This window comes from Panthera tigris, chromosome X (genome assembly GCF_018350195.1).
Source record: "Panthera tigris isolate Pti1 chromosome X, P.tigris_Pti1_mat1.1, whole genome shotgun sequence".
Classification (NCBI taxonomy): domain Eukaryota; kingdom Metazoa; phylum Chordata; class Mammalia; order Carnivora; family Felidae; genus Panthera; species Panthera tigris.
This window is the reverse complement of record NC_056677.1, coordinates 21,660,365-21,680,208: the sequence shown is the minus strand read 5'-3', so window position 1 is coordinate 21,680,208 and position 19,844 is coordinate 21,660,365. Positions and strand designations below refer to the sequence as shown.

The window sequence follows — 19,844 nt, the reverse complement described above, 5'->3', positions numbered from 1 at the left end:
GGAGGGAGAGGTGTTTAGCCCTGGAAGACAGAGCTCAGCTCGGCAGGGAAAAAGGCCCTAGCCAGTACCATTTCCCTCTCCCATCCCCCAGCCAAAATCCCAAAGGGATCCATTTCCCATCACCAAACTTGCTTGTGCCTCACAAACACCCAATGTTGTGCTTCTGTGGATCCATCCCTCCAACGGGTCTGCCTCCCTCCTGGTGCTGCAGGGCCCCTCCTGAGGCGGACCACCGAAGGCAAAGCGAGCTGAGTCCGCCCCTCCCACCCCTGTGCACCTTGTGGATCCACCCCAGCTGATATGCCAGATCCCATAGAAGCAGCACCACAAGCCTGACAGTGTGCAAGTAGCCCAGACAGGGGCCACACCACTCCACAGTGAGTCCTGTCCCTGGGAGAGGGGAAGATAAGGTACACACCAGTCCAACTGTGGCCCTAGCAATGGGCTGGGAGCACACATCGGGTCTGACTGCTGCCCCGCCTACCAACACAAGTTACTCCAGACCACACAGGGGAAGTGCCCTGCAGTTTGGAGCTACCACAGGGACTACCCAAAATGACGAAATGGAAGAATTGTCCTCAAAAGAAACTCCAGGAAGTAGCAACAGCTAACAAACTGATCAAATCCTATTTAAGCAATATAACAGAACAACAGTTAGAATAAGAGTCATAAAACTAGTCACTGGGCTTGAAAAAAGGATAGAGGACAGCAGAGAATCTAATGCTACAGAGATCAAGGGACTAAGAAATAGTCATGAGGAACTAAAAAATGCTATAAATGAGGTGCAAAATAAAATGGAGGCAGCCATAGCACAGATTGAAAAGGCAGAGGAGAGAATAGGTGAATTAGAAGATAAAATTATGGAAAAAGAGGAAGCTGAGAAAAAGAGAAAAAAATCCAGGAGTATGAGGGGAGAATTAGAGAACTAAGTGATGCAATCAAACACAACAATATCCATATCATAGGAATTCCAGAAGAAGAGAGAGAGAAAGGGGCTAAAGGTGTACTGGAAGAAATCATACCTGAGAACTTCCCTGATTTGGGGAAGGAAAAAGGCATTGAAATCCAAGAGGCACAGAGAACTCCCTTCAGACATAACTTGAATCGATCTTCTGCACAACATATCGTAGTGAAACTGGCAAAATACAAGGATCAAGAGAAAATTCTGAAAGCAGCTAGGGATAAACACACTCTAACTTACAAAGGTAGACACATAAGAGTAGTAGCAGACCTATCTACTGAAACTTGGCAGGCCAGAAAGGAATGGCAGGAAATCTTCAATGTGATGAACAGAAAAAAAAATATGCAGCCAAGAATCCTTTATCCAGCAAGTCTGTCATTCAGAATAGAAGGAGAAAGAAAGGTTTTCCCAAACAAACAAAAAATGAAGGAATTCATCACCACTAAACCAGCCCTACAAGAGATCCTAAGGGGGATTCTGTGAATGAAATATTGCAAGAACCACAAAGTACCAGAGAATCACTACAAGCATGAAACCTACAGACATCACAATGACTCTAAACCCCTATCTTTCCATAACACTGAATGTAAATAGATTAAATGCGCCAACCAAAAGACAGAGGGTATCAGAATGGATAAAAAAACAAGACCCATCTATTTGCTGACTACAAGAGACTCATTTTAGACCTGAGGACACCTTCAGATTGTAAGTGAGGGGATGGAGAACTATTTATCATGCTACTGGAAGCCAAAAGAAAGCTGGAGTAGCCACACTTATAACAGACAAACTAGACTTTAAATTAAAGGCTGTAACAAGAGATGAATAAGGGCATTATATAATAATTACAGGGTCTATTCATCAGGAAGAGCTAACAATTATAAATGTCTATGCGCCGAATACGGGAGCCCCCAAATATATAAAACAATTACAAACATAAGCAACCTTATTGATAAGAATGTGGTAATTGCAGGGGCTTTAATACCCCACTTAGAACAATGGATAGATCATCTAGACACAGGATCAATAAAGAAACAAGGGCCCTGAATGATACATTGGATCAGATGGAATTGACAGATATATTTAAACTCTGCATCCCAAAGCAACAGAATATACTTTCTACTCGAGTGCACATGGAACCTTCTCCAAGACAGATCACATACTGGGTCACACAACAGCCCTTCATAAGTATACAAGAACTGAGATCATACCATGCACACTTTCAGATCACAATGCCATGCTACTTGAAATCGACCACAGGAAAAAGTCTGGAAAACCTCCAAAAGCATGAAGGTTAAAGAACATCCTACTAAAGAATGAATAGGTTAACCAGGCAATTAGAGAAGAAATTAAGAAATATATGGAAACAAATGAAAATGAAAATACAACAATCCAAATGCTTTGGGATGCAGCGAAGGCAGTCCTGAGAGGAAAATACACTGCAGTCCAGGCCTATCTCAAGAAACAAGAAAAATCCCAAATACAAAATCTAACAGCACACCTAAAGGAAATAGAAGCAGAACAGCAAAGACACCCCAAACCCAGCAGAAGAAGAGAAATAATAAAGATCAGAGCAGAAATAAACAATATAGAATTTAAAAAACTATAGAGCAGATCAATGAAACCAAGAGTTGGTTTTTAAAACAAATAAACAAAATTGATAAACCTCTAGCCAGGCTTCTCAAAAAGAAAAGGGAGATGACCCAAATAGATAAAATCATGAATGAAAATGGAATGATTACAACCAATCCCTCAGAGATACAAGCAATTATCAGGGAATACTGTGAAAAATTATATGCCAACAAACTGGACAACCTGGAAGAAATGGACAAATTCCTAAGCACCCACACACTTCCAAAACTCAAACAGAAATAAATAGAAAACTTGAACAGACCCATAACCAGTGAAGAAATTGAATCGGTTATCAAAAATCTCCCAACAAATAAGAGTCCAGGACCAGATGGCTTCCCAGGGGAGTTCTACCAGACGTTTAAAGCAGAAATAATACCTATCCTTCTCAAGCTATTCCAAAATATAGAAAAGGAAGGAAAACTTCCAGACTCATCCTATGAAGCCAGTATTACTTTGATTCCTAAACCAGACAGAGACCCAGCAAAAAAAGAGAACTACAGGCCAATATCCCTGATGAATATGGATGCAAAAATTCTCAACAAGACACTAGCAAATCGAATTCAACAACATATAAAAAGAATTATTCATCATGATCAAGTGGGATTCATTCCTGGGATGCAGGGCTGGTTCAACATTCGCAAATCAAACAATGTGATACATCACATTAATAAAAGAAAAGATAAGAACCATATGATCCTGTCAATCGATGCAGAAAAGGCATTTGACAAAATTCAGCAAGTTTCTTAATAAAAACCCTTGAGAAAGTCAGGATAGAAGGAACACACTTAAAGATCATAAAAGCCATTTATGAAAACCCCACAGCTAACATCATCCTCAATGGGGAAAAAGTGAGAACCTTCTCCCTGAGATCAGGAACCCGACTGGGATGTCCACTTTCACCGCTGATGTTTAACATAATGTTGGAAGTGCTACCATCAGCAATCAGACAACAAAAGGAAATCAAAGGCATCAAAATTGGCAAAGATGAAGTAAAGCTTTCACTTTTTCCAGATGACATGGTATTATACATGGAAAACCTGACAGACTCCACCAAAAGTCTGCTAGAACTGATACATGAATTCAGCAAAGTCGCAGGATACAAAATCAATGTACAGAAATCAGTTGCATTCTTATACACTAATAATGAAGCAACAGAAAGACAAATAAAGAAACTGATCTCATTCACAGTTGTCCCAAGAAGCATAAAATACCTAGGAATAAACCTAACCAAGATGTAAAAGATCTGTAGGCTGAAAACTATAGAAAGCTTATGAAGGAAATTGAAGAAGATATAAAGAAATGGAAAAACATTCCATGCTCATGGATTGGAAGAATAAGTATTGTTAAAATGCCAATACCACTCAAAGCAATCTACACATTCAATGCAATCCCAATCAAAATTGCACCAGCATTCTTCTTGAAGCTAGAACAAGCATTACTAAAATTTGTATGGAACCACAAAAGATCCTGAATAGCCAAAGCAATATTGAAGAAGACCAAAGCGGGAGGCATCACAATCCCAGACTTTAGCCTCTACCACAAAGTTGTAATTATCAAGACAGCATGGTATTGGCACAAAAACAGACATATAGACTAATGGAATAGAATAGAGACTCCAGAATTGGACCCAAAAAAGTATGGCCAACTAATCTTTGACAAAGCAGGAAAGAATATCCAGTGGGAAAAAGACAGTCTCTTTAACAAATGGTGCTGGGAGAACTGGATAGCAACATGCAGAAGGTTGAAACTAGACCACTTTCTTACACCATTCACAAAAATAAACCCAAAATGGATGAAGGACCTGAATGTGAGACAGGAAATCATCAAAACCCTAGAGGAGAAAGCAGGAAAAAACCGCTCTGACCTCAGCCACAGTTTCACACATTCAATTTCTTACTTGACACATCTCCAAAGGCAAGGGAATTAAAAGCAAAAATGAACTATTGGGACCTCATGAAGATAAAAAGCTTCTGCACAGCAAAGGACACAACCAACAAAACTAAAAGGCAAATGACGGAATTGGAAAAGATATTTGCAAATGACATATCAGACAAAGGGCTAGTATCCAAAATCTATAAAGAGCTCACCAAACTCCACACCTGGAAAACAAACAATCCAGTGAAGAAATGGGCAGAAGACATGAATAGACGCTTCTCTAAAGAAGACATCCAGATGGCCAACAGGCACATGAAAAGATGCTCAAGGTCACTCCTCATCAGGGAAATACAAATCAAAACCACACTCAGATATCACCTCACGCCAGTCAGAGTGGCTAAAATGAACAAATCAGGAGACTAGATGCTGGAGAGGATGTGGAGAAACGGGAACCCTCTTGCACTGTTGGTGGGAATGCAAATTGGTGCAGCCACTCTGGGAAACAGTGTGGAGGTTCCTCAAAAAATTAAAATAGTTCTACCCTATGACCCAGCAATAGCACTGCTAGCAATTTACCCAAGGGATACAGGAGTACTGATGCATAGGGGCACTTGCACCCCAGTGTTTAGAGCAGCACTTTCAACAATAGCCAAATTATGGAAAGAGCCTAAATGTCTGTCAACTGATGAATGGATAAAGAAATTGTGGTTTATATACACAATGGAATAGTACATGGCAATGAGAAAGAATGAAATATGGCCTTTTGTATGAATGTGGATGAAACTAGAGAGTGTTATACTAAGTGAAATAAGCCATACAGAGAAAGACAGATACCATATTTTACTCTTATGTGGATCCTGAGAAACTTAACCGAAGACCATGGTGGAGGGGAAGGGAAAAAAAAGTTAGAGAGGGAGGGAGGCAAACCATAAGAGACTATTAAAAACTGAGAATAAACTGAGGGTTGATGGGAGGTGGGAGGGAGGGGAAAGTGGTGATGGGCATTGAGGGGGGAACCTGTTGGAATGAGCACTGGGTGTTGTATGGAAACCAATTTGACAATAAATTTCATATGAAAAAAATAAATAAACCTATTAAAATACAAAATTGTTTTGAAGAAACCTATTATATCTGCATTGATATATCCTATCTTTGGAATGCAGTCAACCATATATTAACAATAACCATTAATTCCCATAGTTTTTTTTTAAGTTTTCAATTTATTTTCTGCATGAAGGAACTAAATCATGTCATAGTAATAAAACACCCAGTAAAGTTACAGAAGAGTACCTGCCAGACTTAGAGCTGTGATATCCAATCTGGTAGCCACATGTGGCTATGTCCGCTCAAATTTAAGTTAATTCAAGCTAAATAAAATTTAAACTTCAATTCCCCAGTTGCATTAGCCACATCCTAGGGGCTCAGTAGCTATGGGTGCATAATGGCTACCATACTGGGAGATGTGGATGACAGAATATTTCCATCCTTGTGTTGCTTTTGAACATCTTTTTTCTTTTTTAATTTGACCATAAATTTTCACACAAGTCCCCTTTTCCACAATGGACACTGAAATCTTAAAATTGAGGACATATTTATACTGCTTATAATTTCATTGTTTTTCACTTAGGAAAGCCTAAAGAAAAACACTAGAGCATAAATGATAATGACTTTTTGCCTCAGCAAAAGAATAAATTATTATCTGGAAAATCAGGAGAGAACAGGAACACACAACCAACACTAAAGAGGGGCAAAGCACATTTAAAAAATTCAAAAGAGAAACAACCACAACAAAAATCCAGCAAGAAAGAAACAAAATCCTAGACTGGAACCAGTCATTGTAAATTAAACAAGAATAAATGTGCGTGCACACACCCATACAGATACACACTGGCACAGACTTCCTTCCTACCTTGAGGAAGAGGAATTGGGATCATTAGCACATTAACCACCACAATCTGGAGGCCCCTGGATGGCTCAGTCAGTGAATTGTCTGACTCTTGATTTCAGTTCATGATCTTCTGGTTCATGAGATCGAGCCCAACATCGGGCTCTGCCCTGACAGCATGGAGCCTGCTTGGGATTCTCTCTCCCTCTTTCTGTCCCTCCCCTGTTCATGTTCTCTTTCTGTCTCTCAAAATAACCATGAAAAAATTCTTTAAAAATATAATTTGTACTGCAAAGAGAAATCATTAATTCAGCTTGCTCTGGTTGATAGAAAAATCTACCTTTAATTAAATAACCAAGTAAAATCAGGATCTTCTCACGGTATAAAGGAATAAATACTATTTCTGGGAATTATGCTCTAAAACCTTCAATGGTATACCCATGCTAGTATTTTCACACACAGGATTGATATGGAAATGACATATAGAGGACTCCCCTCATAACGAGGGGGAAAGTGGGCAGAATTAATACTTGACTTGCAGCTACAACTTGTTGCAGCACAGTAACAGTGATATTAAGTAAGAGTATGAATAGCAAATATATGGAAACCTTATTTCTAAAAGTTTGCAGAGAAATATAGGAGGCATACAAAAATGCCTCAGGATGTCAGGAAAGTTGAATGATGCTAGGAAGACGGAACACAACTACCTGTATTGATGACTGTAATGTCTTAAGAAGGAAACGGGGTTGCAAACTTGAGGGAAAGGAAGGATAAAGTTCTGCTGATGCAGGGAAGGGAGAGAAATTCTGTAAGGGCAAAGACGCTGACTTGTAATAACTAGGATGCAAGTGCTCAGAAGGACAGTGAAAGACATAATACGGAAGCAGCCTGTTATGTGTACTAACAGCTGAACTCCGAAGGTCTTCTGGACAAGCTGCAAACAACCAAACTGTCTCCTCTGATGACCCATCAATAGGACAGAATAGCCCCAAACAGTGCAGGCTGCCAGGCAACCAACAAATGACTCAAGAAGAGGAAAACAAAGTTTATTTCCAAAAGTGTGCAGTTTTTTCTTCTCTCCTCTTTCTCATATTTACATCCTACTTGTGCCTTCCACAGATGAAATCCATGTGTGCAGTAGTTTCCCTTGTATAGAGGGAAAATACTGCACTAAGAATTCCCTATGTGTTTGAGTTGTTGTGGGACAGGAAGACGAGGGGAGATGGAAAGTTTAGAGAAGAGCTTTGGCTGAGCAAGCCTGGGTTAAACTTAAGCAGTACACACTCCAGGTCCCTGAAGGAGATGTTGATAATCCTCTTTAGTCACAGAGCCTCCTAAAATAGGTCTTTAGCTGTTCAATTTCCTATTAAACTCAAAATGGGCAGAGTTTATGTGGAAGTAGGAACTGTAGAACATCATTACCCTGAAAGGATAAAATCAGGATTTACCTGCACAGGGAAACAATTCCCCACTGCTTTTTAAAAAATAAACGTTTTATTTTAGAACAATTTTCAAGGGATCAGAAATTTCAGATTTTTCATACACCACACATCTGGTCTCTATTATATCTTACATGACATTAGCATAGTGGATTTGTTACAATTAACCAGCAGTGACATATTGTTATTAAAAACAAAAGTCCTTTAGTCCTTAGATTTCCTTCATTTTTATCTCACTTTTTTGTTGTTGTTGTTCCAGGGTACTACATTACCTGTAGCTATAATATCTCTTTAGGCTCTTCTTGGCTATGATTGTTTCTGAGACATTTCTCATTTTTTATTATCTTGACTGTTGCAAGATTATTGGTCAGGTATTTTGAAGAATTTCAGCCAATTGGGATGTGTGTGATATGTTTCTCATGATTAGATTGGAGTTACGTGTTTGGAGCAGGGAGAAAGATGATAAAGATAATATGTCATTTTCTTCACATCAGCGTGACTTCGTGACTTATCATCACTGATGTTAACCTTGACTGCCTGGTTGAGGTAGTGTTGTTAAGGTTTCCCCACTGGATAGTTCTTTTCCTCCCCTTTCCAAATCGTACTTAATTTTTGGAAGGAACACACTATGCCCAGCCCACACCAAAGGAGTAAAAAGTGATGTTCCATCTCCTGGAGGGCAGAGTATCTAAGTAAAGCTTTCACTGCATCCCACAAATTGTGGTAAGTTGAATTTTAATTTGGTTCAAAACATGTTTAAATTTTTCTTGATACATCTTCTTTGAGCCATGTGTTACTTAGAAATGTGTTGCTTAATTTCTAAATAATTGGAGATTTTCCAGCTATCTACTGTTACAGAATTCTATTTTAATTACACTATAGTCTAAGCACATACTTTATGTAATTCCTATTCTTGTAAATTTCTTAACGGGAGTTTTAAGACCCAAGAATGTGGTTCATCTTAGTAAATATCCCAAGTGAGCTTAAGAAAAATGTGTATTCTGCCATCATTAGATGGAGTAGCTTATAAATATCAGATTAAGTAGATTGTTAGGGATATTCAGGTAAACTATATTTCTACTAATTTTCTGTGTACTTGAACTTCAATTATTGAGAGAAGGATGTTGGAACTTCCAACGATAATAGTGGATTTTTTCCACTTTTAGTTCTCTCAGTTTTTATTTCACATATTTTTTGCACTCTCCTCTTAGGTACATTCATACTTCAGACTGTTAGGTCTTCTTTGAGAATTGACCCCTTTCTCATTATATAATGCTCCTCTTTATCTCTGATCATTTTTCTTGGCCTGAAGTTTATCTGAAATTAATATAATGCTCCAGCTTTCTTTTGTTAAGTGTTAGAATGGTATATAATTTTCCATTCCTTTAACTTATCTCAATCTCTCTATATATTTTTAAGCTTTTTTGTTTGTTTATTTATTTATTTGGAGAGTGTGTGTGTGTGTGTGTGTGTGTGTGTGTGATGGGCAGAGAGAGAGCGGGAGAGAGAACCTCAAGAAGGCTCTGCACTGTCAGCAAGGAGTCTGATGCAGGGTTGGAACTCATCAACCATGAGATCATGACCCAAGCCAAAATCAAGAGTTGGATGCTTAACTGAATGAGCCACCCAGGTGCCAGAGAATCTTTTTAAGTAAAATATTTGTAGACAACATACAGTTGGATCTTTTTTTATCCACTCTGAGAATATGTTTTTTAATTGTCATATTAAGATGAGTAATATTTTAAGTGATTACTAATAGAGTTGGATTAATTTCTACCATGTTTATAACTTTTACATTCATTGCATCTTTTTTGTTTCTTTCACACCCCATCCCCCAACCCCCTGCTTTTTTCCCCTGCCTTGTCTGGTTTTAAATGAGTCTTTTACATAATCTCATTTTATCTCCTCTCTTAGTATACACACATTATACTTCTTTTAAAGTTTTTTTTTTTTTTTTTTTTTTTTAGTAGCTGTGCTAGGACTTCCAATATATATTTTAAACTTAAGTTTACTTTCTTTCTACTTTTTTAAAGTATAAAACTATACTACTATATGTATACTGTCTTATAACAGAATATCCCAATATCTTCCCTCCTGTCTCTTAAGACATTTCTGTAGTTCATTTCACTTATCCAAATGCTGTAATCGCCCAGTGTACCCTAACTAGTTTTACTCTAAACAGCATTTCTTGTAGGGATGGTCTAGTGGCAATATATTCTCCAGTTTTTTTTTTTTTATGTCAGAAAATGGCTTTATTGCTCCACTTTTGAATAATTATTTTGCCAGATATAAAATTCTAAGTTTCAATTTTTTTGAACCCTGTGGCTTCATGTACGATTTTCTCTTTGTTTTTGATTTCCTCAAGTTTGAATATGATATGACAAGGTGCAGGGTATTTTTTTGAGGGGAAAGTTGTTGTCTGTTATTAATTTTGAAATTTCTCAGCTGTTTAACTTCAAAAACTTGTGCTTCTCTTTTTTCTGGTATTAAAATTATGCACGTTACACCATGAGAAATTATCTTATAGTGCCTGGATATTCTCTTTTTTAAAATTATTTTTTCTCTTTGCATTTTAGTTTGGCAAGTTACTACTGAATTATCCTTAAGATCATGGATTCTTTCCTTATGCATGTCCAAATTGAGTATGTGCAAGGTGGTAAATCCAGGGTTATGGAAGAGGATGTTGTTTGCTAGGGTTAAGAAAGCAGGAAACGGAACCTAGAAATAAAGGTAGTAAAATGCTATTGTTATTGTGTATAGGTTTGACATAATTACCTTCAACTGGGGATGAACAGTTATTTATACAGAAAGTATGAACTTCCATAATTTAGTATATAAATTGCATGGAATTATATGTGACATATTCTATAAAGATACGCAATTCTTAGATGACTTCGTTGATTCATCCCTCTACCATTCATTTAATAATCATTTCTTTTTTAAAATTTTTTAAATGTTTATTTATTTTTGAGAGAGATAGAGTGTGAGCCGCAGAGAGGAGAGAGGGGGGACACAGAATCTGAAGCAGGCTCCAGGTTCTGAGCTGTCAGCACAGAGCCTAATGTGGGGCTCGAACCCATGAACCACAAGACCATGATCTGAGCCGAATTCGGATGCTTAACTGACTGAACCACCAAGACACCCCTGTTTTTGCCAAGGGCTTATTGTATGTCAGGTACTACTCTAGATAACCAGAGATATAGCTGTGAATAAATGTTATTTTAGCTTTTATAGTGCTTACATTGCCATGGAAATAAATATTTTCAGTTTTTAATTAGTCATATGAAGACAGAAAGAATAGAACATGGTAGAGGTATGTTCAGGAAAGGACTCTCTGAAGATGTGACATTTGAACAGAAACTTTGGGAAGGAGGAGGAGCAAGTCATGTGCAGAATGACGGAAAAATATTTCAAGAAGAGGGAGTATCAAGTGGTATAACTCCCAGTTGGAATTAGCTTGGCATGAATGATATAGAAGCAATGACAAGTGAGCAAGAAGGCAACTGTGGCTTAAGTGGAGTGAGCAAAGGAGTGAGCTGATTATATTAAAGTGTTTTCTATCCTATTCCACCATCAGGGAAAGGGGGTTCCCTCCACACCACCACCAATTCTCCAGACACCAGCTGGGTGTCCTAGAATTCAAACTCAATTCTGACAATGACTAACTGAAAAGAGCATCAGACCCTACATTTTATGGGTTCAGTCCTATAAAATGGTCTCTCCCCTCTACTTCAGACACCAATCATAAACAGATTACCACCTGTGCTTCTGACCAACTGGCTATAGATTGGAGGTTTCAATGACCCCCTTCCTTGGATTTCAGATGCCAGTCCTAAGTCCAGGTTGTCACCTGTGCTTCTGAATGATTGGCTATATAAGTTAGAGGTTCGCATGACCCCTTCCTTGGTCCAAGTGATTTGCTAGAGCAGCTGACAGAACACAGAGAAACATTTTACGTAATAGATCACTAGTTTATAATAAAAGGATATAACTCAGGAACAGCCAGATAGAAGAGACACATAAAGCAAAATATGGGGGAAAGGCAAGGAGCCTCGACACTACACAGTGCACAACTCTCCTGAAATCTCCACATACTCACCAAATCAGAAGATCTCTGAACACTGTCCTTTTGGGTTTTTGTGGAAGCTTCATGATAAAGACGTGATTGATTAAGTCTTGGCCACTGGCAAGTAAACTCAATCTGCAGCCCCTCTCACTTTCCTGGGCTGAAAGTTCCAACCCTTTAATCACATGGTTGGCTCTCCCGGCAACCTGCCCCTATTAGATGCTGGTCCAAAAGTCACCTCGTTAGCACAACGAAAGACACCTTCATGGTTCTCATCACAGGAAATTCCAAAAGGTTTAGGAGTGCTGTGCCAAAAACAGAGACAAAGATCAAATACGTATTTCTTATTATAAAATACAGTATCATAGGTCAAAGAAGTGAGGTTCAAAAATGAGGCAGGAGATGCATCTTGGTAGGTCATGGTAAGCAGTTTTAATTGTATTGTGAGTGCGTGAAAACAATTATAAGGTTTTGATCAGAAAAAAGACATGATCAGCTGTTACTTTAAAAGATCATTCTTGGGGACGCCTGGGTGGCTCAGTCAGCTGAGCATGCGACTTCAGCTCAGGTCATGATCTCGCAGTTTGTGAGTTCGAGCCCCACATCGGGCTCTGTGCTAACAGCTCAGAGCCTGGAGCCTCCTCCAGATTCTGTGTCTCCCTCTCTCTCTGCCCCTCCCCTGATCACACTCTGTCTCTCCCTCTCTCTCAAAAATAAATAAATATTAAAAAAATTTAAAAGATCATTCTTATTGCTATATGGAGAATAATATCCATGGCAAAGACTGAACCAAGGGAGATTAAATACGGGTCTAGGACAATACTTCCTGTGGGAGTTGATGATGGCTTGAATAAAGTGTTAGCATTAGAGGTGTCTTTGTAAGAAGTAATCAGACTCAAGAAATATTTTAAATGTAAAACCCATAGAATTTAATGAGGAATTTGTACTCAAAGGTTATGTAAACAGAGTATTTTAGTAACTGGCTTGCTACTGAACACAGTACTAATGACATTCTATTCCATTCCACTCCAAGCCCAATGTGGGGCTTGAACTCAAGACCTTGAGGTCAAGAGTCACATTCTCTAGGGGCACCTGGGTGACTCGGTTGGGCGTCCGACTTCGTCTCAGGTCATGATCTGGCGGTCCATGAGTTCCAGCCCCACGTCGGGTTCTGTACTCAAAGCCTGGAGCTTGCTTTGGATTCTGTGTCTCTGTCTCTCTGCCCCTCCCTTGCTCACACTCTGTCTTGTTCTCTCAAAAATAAATAAATGTTAAATTTTTTTTAAAGAGAGTTACATGCTCTAATGACTGAGCTAGCCAGGCACCCCTCTATTTTATTGATATCTATTTCAAGTAGGCCTTGCAGGGAAGTAAGATATACTACCTCTTATGCCTCTTTGGCATAAGGATTATTTTAGACTGATTACTTTTAAGAAATATCAGATAATGGAAAAGCTCTGAAAACTGAGAAGTTACCCTTCTGTAAGCGAAATTTGTATTTATAAATGAAATCATTTATAAGGCTATCTCTTTCTCTGTAATAGGAAGAAAAGGATGAGTCTAAATCTCTAGAAACTGTTATCAATGAATAGGCAAGGATTTAGGCTGATTCCTGGGGTATTTACCATGAGTGGATAGTTATCCGTCTGTATTCATGGGACAAGGCAAACCTAGGGTCCTCCTACTGCTCTGCCATATTCCTCATTCACTACTTAGAAGGCAAGAATTTAAATCTGCTTAACAACCTTTCCCTGCTTTCCCTGGTAACCTCCCATAACTGACCCCCTTATACATTTTTTGTCTTTAAGTGAAGATGACATTTAAGGTGGTCACTTGGGCCATTTCAGGGACTCAGTTTTCATGGGTTCTCCCAGATATATAGGAGGTATACATGTTATTGAACTTCTATTTCTCTTTCTCCTGTTAACCTGTCTTTTATTATATGGGCACCTCAGCCAAGAACCTATAAAGGAAGAAGGAAAATTATTTTTCCTCCCCCATATCTTATGCTCTAAGTATGAGAAGTAAGGATAATTATGTTTATCAAGAATAGAGTTTTAGGTCTTATTTAAAATTTTTCATTGATTTATCAGATAGTTGCTGAATATCTACTGTAAACCAGATGCCATCTTAGAGAAAAGGGATCCATCAGTGAACAAAACTTTAAAAAATTGTTACCTACATGAAGTTTTCATCTTAATGAGGTTAGACAATAAAGATAATTAGTTATATAGTATGTTAAAAGATGGTATGTACTATCAATAAAATAGGAAGGTGGTGCATCTCAAACTCTAAAGTGCATATTAATCAACTGGGACCTTTTAAACATGGATTCTGATTTTAGGAGGTCTATGTAGGGGCCTCAGTTTGGGTATTTTTAAAAAGCCCTTAAGTTATTCTACCTGGCATTACTCTTTATCAAAGGGGAACCAGGAATCTTAAGAACAGACTAGGATGAAAAGTCAGTAAAGTGAAATAATACTCTAAGAGAAAACTGAAATAATAAAAATAAGGAAAGCTGAGGAGAAGACAAGAAAGGAAAAAGCAAAATTAAAACTCACATTAGAAAGTACAAACTACAGAGCCCCTGGGTGGCTAGATGAGTTAAGCTTCTGATTCTTGGTTTCAGCTCAGATCATAATCTCACAGTTCGTGGGTCTGAGCATTGCATTGGGCTCCACGCTGATGGTGTGGTACCTTCTTGGGCTTCTCTCTCTCTGCCCCTCCCCAGCTATCTCTCTTAAAATAAACAAAGCAATTAAAAAAAAGAAGAAAGTGCAAATTAGGATTGATGTAGAGGATGAAGCATAGATGTTCTCCCAAAAAGTCAGAAAAAAAGAATGATGCAAAAAAGAAAAAAAAAGAGATGACTGATATGAAGACTGGAGTGTAAAGCAGTAATCTACAAATAACTGGAATATCTAAAAAACAAATGAAGACAAATGAAACAAAGGCAATGACCTTGGTTGAAATCCTCAATGTTTTTCCATTGCTCTCAGGTGGAGAGGACAATGCTTATCATTGTTACCACTGCAAATGCAGCCAGTTCAAAAATGCAGGAGAGCTCTATCTTGGCCAGAGTAACATACACCAGTTATCAATCCCAAAGGTGCAGACCACCATGCCATCCCAGGGGATTACTGTAAACACTTCTGCCCACTGCATCTTGGTATGAGAATTGACAAAAAAAAAACCACTGCCGTCAAGAACTGGATGGACTACTATTACTTACACAGAGAAGGGAGACAGCAAAGTCAGCTTCGATGGTGGGTGTCAGTCCCCTATGGTCAGTAGGTTTCTCCTCGTGGCCAGATGCAGGGCATTTCGCCTACGCACAGACTTCTGATGCCACAGTGGAGGGAACCCTGTCCCTTCCTCTCAGAGGGCAGATATAACAGTGGGATTGGCTAGGTGCCATATGACGCACACACTTTCATCAGAGACAAAAGAGTACTCATTGAGTCTGAAACAAGGAAAAATATTCCCACACAAGGTGATAAGCTGGGCACAAGCTGTGTGGACTCTATCTCTTAGTAAGGGAATGTTCCAGACCCAAGGCCCATCCTTAAGCAGCTAAGTGGGGGTGGAAAGACTATAGGCAGGAGACTGCCTTTCCCAATGGTTTAAACATTGGAAAAGAGACACTATATTTTCATTATGTACTTAGAATATTTATGAGAAACAAATGAAAAATGCTTAAAAAGTTAGCAAATGAAATATGGCTACTGGCTATGAAATTAATATAGAACCAATAATTCTAATCCATGCAACAAAGAGATCATTCAAAAATATAACTGAAAATATTAATTTTTACTTTTATTTTTTATTTTTTAAATAATTTGTTGTCAAGTTAACTAACATAGAGTGTAGTCTTGGCTTCAGGAATAGAGTCCTGTGATTCATCACTTACATACAACACCCAGTGCTCATCCCAACAAGTGCCCTCCTCAATGCCCATAACCCATTTTTCCCACCCCCCCCCACCCTCCACCCCCACCAACCCTCAGTTTGCTCTCTGTATTTAAAAGTCTCTTAGGGTTTGCCTCCCTCTCTGTAACTTATTTTGCATTCTCTTCTGCTATGGTCTTCTGTTAAGTTTCTCAAATTCCATGTGAGTGAAAACATACATCTGTCCTTCTCTGACTTAACTTAGCATAATACCCTCCAGTTCCATCTACTTTGTTGCAAATGGCAAGATTCCATTCTTTTTCATTGCTGAGTAGTATTCCATGGCATATGTATATATACCACTTCTTCTTTATCCATTCATCACCTGATGGGCATTTGGGCTCTTTCTATACTTTGGTTATTGCTGATAGTGCTGCTATAAACATTGGGGTACATGTGCCCCTATGAATCAGCTCTCCTATATCCTTTGGATAAACTCCTAGTAGTGCAATTGCTGGGTCATAGGGTAATTCATTTTTTAACTGAGGAACCTATACACTGTTTTCCAGAGTGCCTGCAACACTTTGCATTCCCACCAACAGTGCAAAAGGGTTCCCATTTCTCCATATCCTTGCCAACATCTGTTGTTTCCTGAGTTGTTAATTTTAGCTACTCTGCCCCATGTGAGGTGGTATCTCAATGTAGTTTTTTTTTTTTTTTAAACATTTATTTTTGAGACAGAGAGAGACAGAGCATGAATGGGGGAGGGTCAGAGAGAGAGAGAGAGGGAGACACAGAATCCAAAACAGGCTCCAGGCTCTGAGCTGTCAGCACAGAGCCCGATGCGGGGCTTGAACCCACGAACCGCGAGATCATGACCTGAGCCGAAGTCGGACGTTTAACCGACTGAGCCACCCAAGCGCCCCTCAATGTAGTTTTGATTTGTATTTCCCTGATGATGAGTGATGTTGAGCATCTTTTCATGTGTCTGTTGGCCATCTGGATGTCTTCCTTGGACAAGTGTCTATTCATGTCTTCTACCCATTTCTTCACTGGATTAGTTGTTTTTCTGGTGTTGAGTTTGGCAAGTTCTTTATAGATTTTAGATACTAATCCTTTATCAGATATGTCATTTGCAAAATATTCTCCCATTCCTAATGGTGCCTTTTAGTTTTGTTGACTGTTTTCTTTGCTGGGCAGAAGGTTTTTATCTTGATGAGGTCTCAATAGTTCATGTTTGCTTTTATGTCCCTTGCCCTCAGAGACATGTCCAGTAAGAAGTTGCTGCAGCCAAACCCAAAGAGGTTGCTGTGTGTTTTCTCCTCTAGGATTTTGATGGTTTCTTGCCTCACATTTAGGTCTTTCATCTATTTGGAATTTTAAAAATATTAATTTTTAATTTTTTTTTAACGTTTATTTATTTTTGAGACAGAGAGAGACAGAGCATGAACAGGGGAGGGGCAGAGAGAGAGGGAGACACAGAATCTGAAACAGGCTCCAGGCTCTGAGCTGTCAGCACAGAGCCCGACGCGGGGCTCAAACTCACGGACTGCGAGATCGTGACCTGAGCCGAAGTCGGCCACTTAACCGACTGAGCCACCCAGGCGCCCCTAAAAATATTAATTTTTAAATAGTAATCCATTGGTGGTAATGGTTACAATCCATTGGTGGTGATGGTTGTATGTACTAAAACCACTGAAATGTACATTTAAAAAATGGATAACATTCTAAGTTTTATGTTGTATGCATTTTACCATAATAAAAAATGCAATTTAAAAACAAACAGCAATCTATAAGATAATATCTCAAGAAAAATATTTATCAAGAAAAGTACAACAAGTATAAAAAAAACAAAACTTCTATTCAAAGGTATAAAAAAATCTTTGGTGAACCAATAGAAATACTGAGTTCCTAAAAATACAAATCTAAATAGCAAATATTTCTATTCTCCTTAGTTAAAATATAAATACATTAAAATTAAAACAACCCGATGATTTGTTAAGTAAACAAAATAATACAAAGCTATTCTAGAAAATATATCATTCAAGAATGTGCTGCATGGGGCGCCTGGGTGGCTCAGTCGGTTAAGCGTCCGACTTCGGCTCAGGTCACGATCTTGCGGTCCGTGAGTTCAAGCCCCGCGTCGGGCTCTGTGCTGACAGCTCAGAGCCTGGAGCCTGTTTCAGATTCTGTGTCTCCTTCTCTCTGTGACCCTCCCCCGTTCATGCTCTGTCTCTGTCTCAAAAATAAATAAACGTTAAAAAAAATTTTAAAAAAAAGAATGTGCTGCAGATATCTGAAAAATATGAATAATAAAGTAAAAAATGATTTTATAAGTTTAGAGGCAGATAGGTGTATGGAAGAGGAAATCAAGTCCAGAATGACATACACCTAAAGACTTTCTTTGCAGTCCAACCTCAAGTTTCTCTTTCAAAAGCGGGATTCATCTGCTATACATGTAATTTAATATATGTTCTGGGTTTTGTTCCATCCATCTCACTTTATGTTTATCCATTATTTTTTTTTCTTTATTTTTTCTTAGTTTTTTGCTGGATTGGCTACACTACTATTAATACCATTTCTTTCCTTTGTTAATTGGACCTTATACTGGCTCTTATCATTCTACTAGTATGTCTTCTGTGCTCAGAGTCAAACATATAGTTATCTTAAAATATACCAAAAGAAAATGCTGACCATGCTTCTTGAATTTACTCCTTCCTCCAGTACAATGAAACATTTTGGACATTTTTACTTCTTTCAATGCTTCATACTCTTAGGACCTACTTAGAATGCTTTCAGTTAATTTCTTTGCAGTTCCACCCACTCTTAGGTTTTGATGAGATAGGTTAGTACTTTTGATACCTTACTATGATTAGTCTCTTCCTTGCAGCATTTTTCTTTGCCAAGAATCATTACTACTAAGTGTCATCACTTAGTATTTGTATTTCAAATCTTCATTCCAAATATCACAATCCAATTACATACAAATATGGCTAGGTCATGGGTTTTTTCTTTTAATGTTTATTTTTGAGAGACAGAGATAGACAGAACGTGAGTGGGGGAAGGGAAGAGAGAGGGAGACACAGAATCTGAAGCAGGCTGAGCTGTCAGCAGAGAGCCTGACACAGGGCTTGAAACCATGAGGTGTGAGATCATAACCTGAGCCAAAGTCAGATGCCTAACTGAGTGAGCTACCTAGACACCCCTCTGGTTTTTTATTATTTACTGTTTCCTCTCCTATTTCTCACTCCCTGTTTTGAAGGTTCTGTTCTATTTGTTGTTTGGTTAGAATAATCTTTCTAGTAGCTTCCTGAGATAAGGTAGATGGGTAATATGTTCCATTATTTTCTGTATAACCACAAATGTCCATTGCTCACCCTGGAAAGTGAATTACATCATAGCTAGGTATAAATTTTTCTGTGTTACAATCATTTTTTCTCCACATCCGACACATACTATTTTTCCCTATCTGAAGCTTCCAGATTGCTTATGAAAAATTTCATTGACAGTCTAATCCTTTTTCAAGTAACTTGTCTTTCTCTCCAAAAACTTGTACATTTTATTTTCCTCGCACTGAATTTAGGAATTTTATCTAAATGCCTATCTTTTCCATCAATTCTCCAAAAGAGTTAGTGAGCCCTTTGAATCTGCAAGCATCTTTTTTCAAACCAAGGAAATCTTCTTTGATATGGTTCTTCTATTCCTTTTAATTTTTCTGCAGATCATATATAGGCATACTTTGTCCTGTTTTCTTCACTTAATTTCTCAGGTCAATAGGTTCTCAGAGGTGGCTATTCTCTTCATTAACTTATCTACTGCATTTTAAAATTAAGAAAAGTACATTGATACTCTTTTTTAGTTCCAGAAATGTTTTGCATTGGAATGCTACAAGTGAGTTTCCTCAACAACGATTATGAGTTTCATGCAGGAGATGTCATCTCTCTTGTCAGCAGCTCTACTTCAGGAGAAGTCACCTTACAGGTGCCCTGCTTTTTCTTCCAATTTGGTTGCTGGATTCAATTAAGCCCATTGCTATTTACTTTTGCCTGCAGAATGCTTTGTTCATCCTATGTTATCACATCAAGCTGTTGAGCTAATATA

General features: G+C 38.3%; 1 protein-coding gene across 2 annotated transcripts in view; it reads right to left on the bottom strand.

Moving 5' to 3' along the window:
• LOC102960535 (melanoma-associated antigen B18-like) overlaps positions 1 to 15,201 on the bottom strand; it is a 144,386-nt gene extending 129,185 nt beyond the window's left edge. Inside the window, exons 1-2 of one of the 2 annotated variants that reach the window (XM_042974173.1) lie at positions 15,088 to 15,201; positions 11,889 to 12,160 (exon numbers count right to left, since the gene is read on the bottom strand). The gene's annotated coding sequence lies outside the window, so the exon portion shown is untranslated. Of the gene's footprint in view, positions 1 to 11,888; positions 12,161 to 14,416; positions 14,464 to 15,087 lie in introns of those variants that run through there. The other variant, XM_042974175.1, reaches the window with a different exon arrangement.
• Between the last annotated feature and the right edge of the window lie 4,643 nt (positions 15,202 to 19,844).